Raw genomic sequence first — 12,422 nt, 5'->3', positions numbered from 1 at the left:
TGAATAACCATCAACCTCCAGTGAAGAGCAGGCACAATTTCCCCTTTTCTTTTACCAGCCTCTAGGAAAAAAAAAAAAAACCAAACGAAAAAAAAAAACTCCTAGGCAGCTGCCTAAATTGAGTATTGAAGTTTCACATAGTCAGGTTATTCTTGAATAAATCAGAGGAAAGTGTTCAAATAGAGCTGTGTTGGGAGAAAAAAAAGAAAATACTTTGGAAAAATCTTCACATCTCTCTTTTACATTGATCCAAGAAGCTAACAGGCAATTAACTGCTGCAGTGGTACACTGCCACCTAGAAGAAGCACTTCAAGAGATCACAGACATCCCATCTGATTATTAAAGAGCAAAGATGCCATCACACTGACCAGATCTTTGCAGTCTGACCTTTGAATATTAAGTTGTCACTGATACACGCACCTACCAGACAAATGCTTAGCCCAGTGAGAGACTTTATAATTGAAAAAAAGATACAGACTGATGCCAAAAAATGTAGAATGCCTTTCCCATTAAAAAGTTAACCTACATTGATTTACTCCATGTGCATATCTGGCTATTGTGATAATAAATTGACAAAAGAGCCTTTGAGGATGGCCAAAAAAAATAACTTCCTATGGAGGTTTCTGGCCGTGAAACCTATCTCAGAAATAAAAAAGTGCAATTAAAAAACCAAGACAGATCAAAGAGCTCAACAGTAAGATATCATCTTCTAGACAGAATTGCTGCACATTTGCTGTTCACAAAGGCTAGGCAGCAGGGCTTTGTTATTGGGTTCCCCCCTGATATCACTGTTCTCAGCTCTGCCTAAAGGAAGCACCCTGTGAAATGTCTGTCTCAGCCAGGGGAAGGAGTCATGCAGCCAGGGGGACTTCAGCCTTTGACATTTGTTGTTCTATGGAGCACATAAGGAGCACAATAGTGTTTTTTCCCAAATAAGCAGCAAGAAAAAAAAAATAAGGAAAAAAAAAAAGCCCAAAAACTAACTATATAATGTCCCCAAAATGCCCTGATCATCTGATGCATCTAAACATAAAAGGTTTAAATCAGAGATGAGAAGTTTAGATTTTCACCGCTTCAGATTTTATTTAACTAAAATCAGGACTTCCTGGGAACACACAAATCCTTAACGTCAATTCAAATACAGGCACAGCAATTCTATGTTTCTCCTGCACAGAAACAGCAAATCATTGAAAGGTCTAAACTTTCCACACTGCAATCCAAAATAGTTTCTTACTATTAAAATAGTTTCTTAAATAGTATATAACAAAATAGTTATAAAGTATAAACAGTATATAACAAAATAGTACATAAACAAAATAGTTTCTTAAATAGTATATAGTGGCCATACTTTAGGAGCTCCCTGCACAATTCAACAACTTAATATTTGCATCAACTTTGTCCATTTTATGAATGGAATTGAATGAATTTTCTCTGTAAAAAAAATATGAAAACTTTTGTCTTATGTTAGCAGTTGGTCACTTAATTAAAGATTAAATAAACTTTACAAAGACCTTCAAATCATCCAAAGCAATGGAGAAAAAAATTTTAAAGTATTTTTTATTGCACCAAAGAAAGTGGAATGCTTTAATTTCTTATTCACCATCACTTTCTACTGCTGGAGCATTCAGTCTCTGTTTATCCCTATGAAATCTCTGCAAGACCACAATATACTCTGTGCACGGACTAGATAATGCAAAAAATCTCCCTATGAATATTTACACCAGCACAGCAAACACATTAGTGTCACTCACACATTGAAGGAACTCCATTACAGAGTGCTGTCTAATCTGTGAATTAAGCCACAAACTGGTCTTTCATCATATAATAATAAATTCAAAGGAACTCTGAGATGAAATATTTTATCAAAAGCAATGATGATTATACTGAACGATGCAATGAACCCTTGGCTAGTAATTCCAGTGCTGGAATAAGGGACATTTTCATGCTTTCTGAACAATGCAGATTGTCCTAGAGAAATGGATGAGCTGCTCTGACCAAAACACTTTTCACCACACCACCACATAAAACCATAACAGCAGAGAGCTCCAGGGGGCTTGGGGGGGGTCACTGCACAGCACTGATGCTGTGCTGCCCAAGGCAGGATCCATTACACCTCTGTCATTTCTAAAACACTTTCTCATCCCTTTCCTAGAGAACTCCAACAAGTGAAACTTCAAAACTCCCCAAGGAGTGCATTATCTTTGCTTTAGGAAGCATTCCCTAAAGAATCTTGCTCTAAGTCTATTGCTTATTATGGTCACCACAAAATTCTACATAACCTTTTTCATTTTGCATTAATCCCTATGCACATTACTATGTCTTTCTCAGATGACTTTCAACTTTTATTTTTTTTTTTCTCCAAGCAGGTCAACAACTAAGGCTTATAGTGTAGTATAGCTATAGTCTCTTCTTTCATGGCTCATGAAATGTGTGGTTTAGAAATGCTCTTTTCATTCCAGAATTGTGTTCCACCTTTTTATAAAGGTAAAATTCCTCTTATTCTTGAAAATTTATAAACCACTATAATCTCATTACTTTTTTCTAAAAGAAACAAAAACAAAACCCAACAACAACAAAAAACCCAAACAACCCAAACCAACAAATCCACCAAAATCAGCAGCTTCTCATCTTATACTTGTGTTGATTATTTCTGTGTAAGTTGGATAACACAGCACTATTTATTCCTGCTAAATTTCATCCTACCTTTTCAGACCAGACTTCATTCAACAAAGACAAATTTGACTTTTAACTTTGTCCTGCAAAGTGTTGGCTATTCTTCCCACTCTGATGATTCTTTCCAGAAAATCTCAACCTTAGTTCTTGCTCCATCACTTGGGTCTTCCATTACATCATTATTCATTATGTTTACTGCATAAAACCAAATCAAGGCAGCATGAGATGGGATTTTGACCAATACCCCCTTAATTTTGACCAGGAATTTTTCTTTGTTAACTATGCTGTGGTTATCCTATCCAAACAGTTTTTCAACAGTTTTTCTACTTCAGATACTTATATAACAGAAATAGGACACTTTTTATGGGCTCCTTTCCATGTCTGCCCCTTTTATTTTCATGAGAGGTTTTACATTTCATCTTTTCCAGTCTTCTGATTCCAAACTCATGCTCTGTAACCCTTCAAAGTCAAGTAATGGCCTGAGTCTGCAGTAGCATTCCTGCTCTAGCCTAGATCTCACACCTTTCTAGCTCAACAAAAGGAAAAGAAAGGCATTTAAGCTTTGAAAGGAGACTGAAAACTAGCAATGATATCCACCAGTTCTGTAAACACACCAGAGCATGAGGAGGGCTCCTGTATTTATAGAGTGGTTTGTGGATCCCCATGATACTGATTTCCAGGGGGAAGTGGATTATGTGGGAGGTATTGAGGAGTGGAGGCAGAAAGACACTACAAGTAGTTGCTTTTGAGAGAAATTTCTTCCTTTTTTGTCCTTCCTTCTGATTGCCTTGCCCTTGGAAGGATGCATAATAAAAAAACTGGAGGCATTTCATCAAGGAGTTTTTTTCTGTCCCCTGCCCTTTTGCCACAGAAATCTCCATTGAAAATGACAGTGTGGTTCATGTTCAGTGAGCAACAGCACCCATTCAACAAAAGATATATGCAGAGTGTTAATTAGGGTGAATTTTGCCAAGTATTCTCTCTTTCTCTGTGCAAGTTACTGGCAGCCATTGAGAATTCCAGTTTGTTAAAGCTGGCCAGCAAACTTGTGTCAAAGGAAAGGTATCTCTTTAATAAATATTGTCAAATTTGGGTTGGTTTTTTTTATTTTCCTCTCAAATGAGTTAACCTTTCAAGGTTTTTAAGAGGCACTGAAGGTTGTTTACCAAGAAACTGAAGGGTGCTTTCATTTTTATGTCCAAATATTTCATGTGAACTCTGGACTCCTTTCACACTCTTTATTCTATTAAACTACCTATTAGAGCATCTCGGCCTCAAACAAGCTCAATCTAGTTCTATCTATAATATAAAACCTTTGAGATAGAGAAGTGAAGTATGACTCTAACTGCATCAGCAGCTCAGACCTCAGCTACACAAACTCATACCTGAAGACAAGAACCATATCATTTATCTGTTACATTCATGACACAAAAACAAATGAAGACCAGACACGATGCCTGCCCAGACTCCCCACGACTGCTTTGGGCATGTTGTAACAGAGAATTAACCCACCAAATGGCAGAAAAATTGGGCCACAGCGTGCTCAGAAATTTAAACCGCAGAGAGAACAATAATCCATGGGCATGTTGAAAGGATGAAGTCTGAATGAGAAAACTGCATTATTTATAAGCTAATTATGAGCATACATATTTTTTATCACTGCACTGTGACCTGGGGCTTAAGTGCTGAGGAGCCTTGAAAAGACATGATGGCTCAGAATGGAATTAACTTTTAAAAGAGCATTTTCACAGCTTCAGGTCTTTTTATGAGCACCAGCAATCTAAGAAAAGAAAATGAACAGAGCAAAGTCACTAGAGGAATTTTTCTTTCCAATAAAACAAAGGTTTAGGAAAGATTCTGCACCCCCAGACATTAATCCAACCCGACAATAGCAATAAATAACAATCACAAGATAATCAGTGCTCAACCTTAGAAGCATAAACATATACATCTTTCTCAAGCACACAAACTGCAGCAGACAGATGGGGTATCCAGATCTCTAGATTTTGACTCTTTCCCTCTTACTGACAACTCATCAAATCTTTTGATGACTATTTTGTGTCACAACACAGTTGTGCCCCTTCCCCTGGCACACAGGGATTGCTTATGCTCACTCTTGGAGTGACGCAGTCTCAGATACACTTCAAGTCATCACATCTCCTCTGAGAGGAACAAACTGCCTTGCCTAAGTAACCTTTTTTTTTCATGCTCACAGAATCATTTAGGTCATCAAGTCCAACCTCTGACTGACTGATCACCACCACTTTGTCAACTGGACCAGAGCACTGAGTGCCTCATCCAGTCTCTTCCTGAACACCTCCAGAGACTGTGACTCCACCACATTCCATGTTTAACAACCCTTTCCAAGAAAAAATGCTTCCAAATTTCCAGTACATGCTCCTGTGAGTAATGATGCCCCGCTGAGGTATTCAGCAAGATGAAAAGATGTGTCTATGAGGATGCGAGAATTTCTTTATCTACAGAAGCACAGAAAAAACTCTGTAATGTCTATACCACATTCTAGGGACCTGTTCTGGACAGAAATGACCTCCAGCACTGACTGACAAAGTCCTAAACTCCAGATCTAGAACACATTGTTTGGATAATATTATATAGGCTATAATATAGCCTTGGCACTCTTCAGTTTCTTTTACTATACTTCCTAAAGTACACAAAGCCTCTGTTCTTGACATTTTGTACAATTTCATAAGGAAACTATCTGGAAAACATCTGGTTTGTCAAAGGACCTTGAAAATAACTAAAACGCCACATATGTGCCATCATATCATACAGTTTCTTCAACTGGAAGTCAGCTGCTAAAAACCAAACACTGCAACCCCTTACAGGAGGAAATAGAGAACCCAGGCTAGTATTCAATGCTTACACCTGCCTATTCCCTGAGTGCATATCTGCCCCCCCACTGTAATCCTGAAGGCCATCAGCAGGATGAACACAGCCCCAGTATCCTCGCATCTTCTTTGCACATGCAGAAACTGAGGGTCACTCCTTCCCCACCAATTTGCAAGAAAAATGTACAGAATGGGTGGTTATTGGCAAGCTACCAATTACAAAATTAAAAACCTGTGTGCCAAATGGGACAGCTGCATCAGCCACTGCTGAGCTATATGCAGACCTGCCAAATATTAGTCACCTCACTTAGGCTGAACTGGGATGCATCTGAGCCAATGTCAAAAGCACAGTTAAAAAGTCATTTTTCTCCCATGGAATGAGCTCCTTTTCAATTACCGGTTAGAAACAAATCATACAAAATATGGCACATGATGGAAACGAAACCACACAGCAGAGACTAGGACAACTTCTCCCCGTAGTACAGTGACACCTCAGGCAAAGCTGTTCACAGGAACAAGATGCCCTCAGCAAAAAAGTACCTTACACATGCATTCCTTGTTATTAATAAATTAAATTATATACTCACCCTACAAGAGCTTTCAAGCATGAGAACATGGGTAAGACTGAAAGAGAAAATAAAAAATTTTTAATTTTAATTTCTTGTTAAGTTTTACATAAACACTGGCTTCTTTCCCCTAGTCTTTTCAGGAAACAAAAATTTAGAGTTTTTACATTAAAGTAGCAGAAACCAGAGACAGAAAGGCATCTTTTTATGTGAGATGTTTTCTTTTAAGGAAAAAAAAAAATTATATTACTTAAGGAAATAAACCTTGAGTAGATCTGACTAGGCTATGCAAGAATCAGTGAATTTGTCTCAAAGTGTCCATCACTGGATTATAAGAACTGCATGACTCCGATCAGATTTATTGTAATTTCTTTTCAGGAAAACAGTAATTTGCTGGCTTTTCTCAAGAGTACTTAGATTACACAATCTGTTTCAGCAGGACCAGCCTCCAGTCAAAATTTTTCTCAGAATCTCTAAGTTCTCTTTTATTTACATTACCACAAGATATTTGTTTCTGAGCAATGCCCAGAACTGGTTCTTGTAATGGCAATGAGTCACCAAACTTTTTGTTTGGCCTGTTGACCAATAAGATGAATTGCAGCTCTAATTCAAAACACCATTGCTTCCTTAATCACAAGCAGGTAAGAATAGGCAAAAAGTAATAGGAATTCTGTCTGAAACTCTGCCGTTGGCTTTTATCTCATTTCTTGTCAGTCATTTACAGGAACTTTTTTCTTCAAACGCAACCTATTTTTCCCTTTATGATTGTAGAATTTTTAGAAAGACCTTTCATCATCTAATCCACTTTTTAACAAAAATAATTGCAATTGGCTTTCTTAAAATGAACGCTGAGGCTATCTTTCTTCTCTGCATGAAATGTGCCCTCTTAAAAAGCAGCCCTGCATCCCTCCAAGGAGCAGGCAGCAGAGCTTGTCTCAGGAGAAGGGGACAGAGTTTTTAGCCACCACCACTGCCATCCCTTCCCTGAAAGGACACAGCAAGTCAGGCAGCGATGCTGTGCTTCATTTCCCCATCTGTGCTGCCTTCCAGCATCCCAATATATATTCACTAAAGGGTATGAAGTGGCTCCAATCGCACAAAACACCACAGAAAAAGTCTGAGCCTTTTCCTCAGTCAATCAGGTGTTAAGAGTGCATGGGCTATGCTCTTATGCCCCTTCTCTTCCCAGGCAGGACACTCTAGCTCCCAAAAAGAGATTAATGACTTCACCTCAAATCTTAAAAAAAAAAACTTTAATATGTGTCTATGTGCATTTTAATTAAACTAATGAAATCTAATATACATTAAGATTTGCAGTAAGAACAGCATAGAATAACAATCATCTTGCACAAAAGTTCCTTCAGATTTTACTATTGTTTAATGAAAAGAGCAGCAACTCCATCTATAGGGGAAACCCATCCCAACAAGGAGGCACCAATTAAGTATCCTCCATCTTTTTATCTTAATCTGAGGGTGTTGTTCTGCACCATTGATTTTTAAGCAGAAATCCCCACTGAACTCAGTGGGGATTTCTGTTCAAAAATCAATGCTATGATATAGCTTAGCATATTTAAACTCACCCTGGACTCTGCTTTAGTCTACTTTCTTTCCTGCTTCTTCAGCATGGCTAGAAAACTGTTATTTTTATGTCTCTATTGACTACATTTTAAGATATTAAAACCAGACCCCACACGAGTAACAACAGTTATTATTTTTACTGTTTTAAATATAAACCTTGATATGCTGGTTTTCCATAAAATGTCACAGTGGTAGACAAAGTGCAGCTGAGCTGTGTTGTGAGGGAGAAAGCAGGATGCAGCAGACTCGGAGTGAGTACTAATACACTGGGAAAACTAAGAGTCTATTGAAACCAACCTAGAAATGTGGTTTCTTTCCAACCCTGTGTATTGCTTTTCATTTACTTTGTAGTCAGGGCACATGAGAATTTGTTTGAAGGATGTTTACTGTACTTTTGCAAGCTCCTGTGTGTGATGCACTGGCTTTCACTCAAATATAAATCTTCTGGCTGTCTATAGAGACTTCGGGACTACTGGGACATGAACACACACAGAACCAATTGTTTCTTACTGAAGAAAATTAGAAATGTCATTTTTTTAGAGTATTTGAGGATTTTTTTTCCTGCAGAAGAAAAAGGTTTCTATAAACTTGTTCAATTAACTGTGTAAGAGAGAAAACATTCCTATAGCTCCTCCAGCTGCTTCTTGTAGTTCTCCTTAACAGCTTCCTCTCCTCAGCCATGCCAAACTGCATCCCAAGTCTTGGACTGTGGGTCCAAGGTTTCAAGTAATTTTGAAACCTTCAAAATTCAAACCTTCAGTCATGAATTGGTTTGCCCTGGATCATCCAGATTTAATTCTACCACAGTCCCAACAAACAAACAAGGCAGAAAGGGATTGGGCTCTACATTGTCTGCATTTGTTCATCAGTTTAGCTGAAGACACTGTTCAGCTAAGGAGCTAGATCAGGAATCAGGGCTTATCTCCTTGCCACCTTGGAACATAAACGCTTAAGTACGTTTTAGAAAATAGTAGACCTGTTCATGAACCAAACCCAGTGTAAATATATAGAATCAAAAGAAGTTTTGATGGATGCTGGAACAATGTCAAGGAACCAGGCAATTTTAAGCAGACTGCATTGCTCTAAAGGACAGAGACAGTTCTCACAGTAATAGTGAGAATGTATCATCCTGAAAAAAGCCAAAAATTTACAGTAATCGCCAGCAACTTTCCTGGGGTCTGCTAAACCCACTCTCTAATTCCTCTTCCACACAAGTCTAAAAAATGGAGAGGCTTTGGGGCTGCAGGGACATACACACAGGGGAAGACAAATGTACTCTTTGCTTTAGAGCAGCTCCTTTCACGACCAGAATGAAACAGTCTTTATAATATGTGCCTGCTCTGATCCCATGAAAATCAATGTCAGACTATACTGATTTCATGGGAGAAGCCTTGTGATACTTTAAAAGGACAAACTGTGAAAGATCAAGAATGGGCTTGTCATAATATGTATTTATGTCAACTGCAGTAGAGCTTATCTTTGTATCTGGCTAAGGATCTCAGTGCAGCCTTGATTTCATGTCTGCCTCTGCATTATGCCTGTATATTTGCAAAAAGAGCAGTTGGTAAGTGAGGAGCTAAAGCATCTTGAAAATATTCTGTAACCACATTTCCTGCTACTTCTTCAAAATAGGTGAGATAATTTTAACAGCAAACATTTTGTCTCCTGAAAGTTACTGATGCAGCATTTAGTTACATAGATCATCAAACTGGGTGAATATAAATCACAAACCACAATTTTCTGTGCTTTCCTGTAGGACTCTGCTCAAGAGAGCTTTTTTAGATCAACCATAGTTGAGCAAGTTTGCTGTCACTTTGTGATATAGTAGGAGCCAGTCAGCACCAGATATAGTGCTCATACTGTGAATAATGCTGCAGGCACTGATGCCTTACCACCTTCTGAATTGAGCACTGATGTTATTACACTTTGCTCTAATACAGACTTTAGGGAAACAGTACAGAAGCCATTATTTCTGAGACTGAACACAGCAAGAACAGAAGGCTGAAATCGCAGGATACACCCTTAAAATCAGGGGTCCTACAGAAAATCCATAATATGGCTATTGTTCCAGGCTTTCTAACAAGTAGCTGATAGAAAAGGTGCTGTTAAGAACTGGTTTTCCTTGCTAAAGAGCTTCAAAATTCAAGCAGTATTCTATCCCACCTGTTCAGAAAAAAACAATGCTCATATTTCAATAGGAGCCTTCACATGAGAAGTTCAAATTACTTGCAGAGCTTAATTTGTCACACCTAATTGCTCACTATTCTAGTAAAATATCTCACCATCCTAGTAAATGTCTCACTGTGCCAGCAAGACAGTGAGATATTGTCCTGATCTTGGACAGAGGGAAAGCAGAACATTAAACAGAATGCTGTAAAAGTAATGAAACTTGAAAAGAATCCAGATCTCCTGTTAAAAGGCTAGCTAAAATCTTCAATTCCCAGTACACAGAGAAACTTCAAATTTTTATTCATTTAGATAATAATGATAAATCTTTTCCTACTATACTTCCCAAAAGCCTAAGACTTTTAATATATTTCATGAAATTGTATTTAAACTTTAACTTCCCTCTTTTAATAGTACTATCTTGGTATAATGATATGACATGCCCTCAGTTTTCTATCACTTTAGGTCTACAAAAGTAGCTTCCTCCTAATATACAGTGAATATTTTTTGTGTTGGTGTTGTAGTGAAACTCATGTTGTGAGCTACTAGACATTACTGCTATAGATAACTCAAGAAATACTTTTAAATAGTATTAAATAGAGAAACTCGTGTTGTAGAGCTAATTATCATAATTAAACCAGAAAGGAGCTCAGGAGAAATGAAACTTTTGGAGTGTGCAAGAGCTGGGGTTAAAAAAGGGGCCAAGGACTTCTGGAGAAAGACACAGGTGTAGAAGCAACCTACATGCTTTTGGGAATGTCTCTGGGAGAAGCTGTTTGCAAACAGCCAAGCAATTCCCTGTGAGAAACATCTGCTTTGCCACCAGCAAGTTAGCAGCAGGAAAAAGGAGACTGCAAGGATAATTTCCACACTTTGTGTAAACATGTGTATAATAACCACTCACTCAGACCTGGTTCTTCCTTTTTCAGTCTTTAGGAAGACATAGCCAAATACTCGTCTGCAGCTGACCCAAGACACAGAGCAAAAGTCCTCTCATGTGTTTCTCTGTAAAACTTTCACATCAAAAAATGTACAGCTGCAAGTTTTTTGTTTCTCTTTTTATTCTTTATCTTGTGGATCAATCTCTTGAGAAAAGGAACACGTTCAGTACAAGCCCATCTCAGGTGCTCTCCTGATGGTAAAAACAAAACCCATCATTTCTAAAAAACCCCAGGTGAGGCTGGGAAGGAGCATCTAGTTACAAGACAGAAACCACAGCCATAAACAATTATACTTTCTCAAACCAGTAGGATCTATCCCAGTTCTAGTTCAAAATCCCTACCAGAATGCCTGTTTTCCCTTTCTACATTGGGTAATGTTAAACACTACAGAGGAATTAATGACACAGGTTTTGAGTTCAACATATTAACATCCATCTCTTCAAATATTTCCTCAGTAAGTCTTTAAGAAAGTTTGAGTCATCCTTCCCATTATCTTCTACCTCTTCTCTGAGAGACAGAACTGCAATTTAAAACACACTGTAAATTCTAAGTTACCTATAGGTGAGCCCAGGAAAGGTGACACCTGATTCACTTCCAGCTGCTTTTCTAGGTCTGGTACATATCAGAATGGAACAAATCCTCTCACAACAAAGGGTTTGCCTTGTAACTGGAGCTTCAGTTTTTCACAGGACTATTCTAGACCCGTACAACTTTAGGGACACTTGTGACATATGTTACCTGGGTGCTCTGCATTGCAAACCTTTCCTTTGTGTTGTGCTCTGAACTTTGCCCACTAATCTACTGCATAAGTACAGCACATTTAAATAGGGACTATTTTTGCTGCTGGCTTCCCCCAGGAGCATTTTCTTCTCCCCTTCCCATGGGATGCCTCCATTAGCAGAGTCTGCCCCATTCCATTCACCAGCTACCAAAAACCATAGCCTGAGACCTGACACAACATTCAAACCCGAGCCCAGCACTCTGATGCCTGGTAGCCAACCTTGACAGTGCCTTCTGGGGAATTCAGTCTCACGGAGTAAAGACTCCCAGTTTTTTATTGCTGGGAATTTTCATGCTGCTCTGGAGAATTCACATTACAAAACTGAAAGTTTCAGTGTTCACTGCTGTGAGCCCTGTACAGTAAGACTGAAAGAATAAGAACAACAGGTAAATCTTCTCAAATAGATTAATTGAAAATATCCTAAAACATTTTATAAACTGGATTTTCTGTCTAACACAGCACAATTCACAGTGATGTACCATACACATCAGTCACTTGGAATGACCTGGACAATGATCCTCTCTTTGGAGTGATTGCATCATTTCCAGAATACACAGTAAAATATTTTTACCACATTGGGAGGGTTTTAAGGAACAGAGCAGAAACTTGCTAACTTGGATTCAAGACACACAAATAAAGCTTTATTAATCAAATGATGGGTTTCTCAGAATTACATCCTTTTCAGTAATGAACAATTGCATGTTGTTACAGGACAGAGTTTTGTCAATGATTGGGTGCTATTAATCTTAGTGTGACTAATGAATAATTGAAATATTTTTTCAGCTATTCTACTGCAAGAAGATTTAGGGACCCTCTTTTTCTTTCAAATTATATGAAGCAAAAGTAACTTGGACATATAATGCAATCA

At 38.2% G+C, this 12,422-nt stretch overlaps 1 long non-coding RNA gene across 2 annotated transcripts in view; it reads right to left on the bottom strand.

Moving 5' to 3' along the window:
- Nucleotides 1-12,422, bottom strand: part of LOC110474173 (uncharacterized) — a 352,072-nt gene that overhangs the window by 203,355 nt on the left and 136,295 nt on the right. For both annotated transcript variants that reach the window (XR_014957607.1, XR_002466029.4), the window contains one exon: nt 6,110-6,146. This is a non-coding gene — a long non-coding RNA (uncharacterized LOC110474173). The remainder of the gene's footprint in view (nt 1-6,109; nt 6,147-12,422) is intronic.

This window comes from Lonchura striata, chromosome 10 (genome assembly GCF_050655825.1).
Source record: "Lonchura striata isolate lonStrDom1 chromosome 10, ASM5065582v1, whole genome shotgun sequence".
Lineage (NCBI taxonomy): Eukaryota > Metazoa > Chordata > Aves > Passeriformes > Estrildidae > Lonchura > Lonchura striata.
Note: the sequence above shows the minus strand (reverse complement) of the source record. Positions and strands in the feature narration are given on the sequence as shown.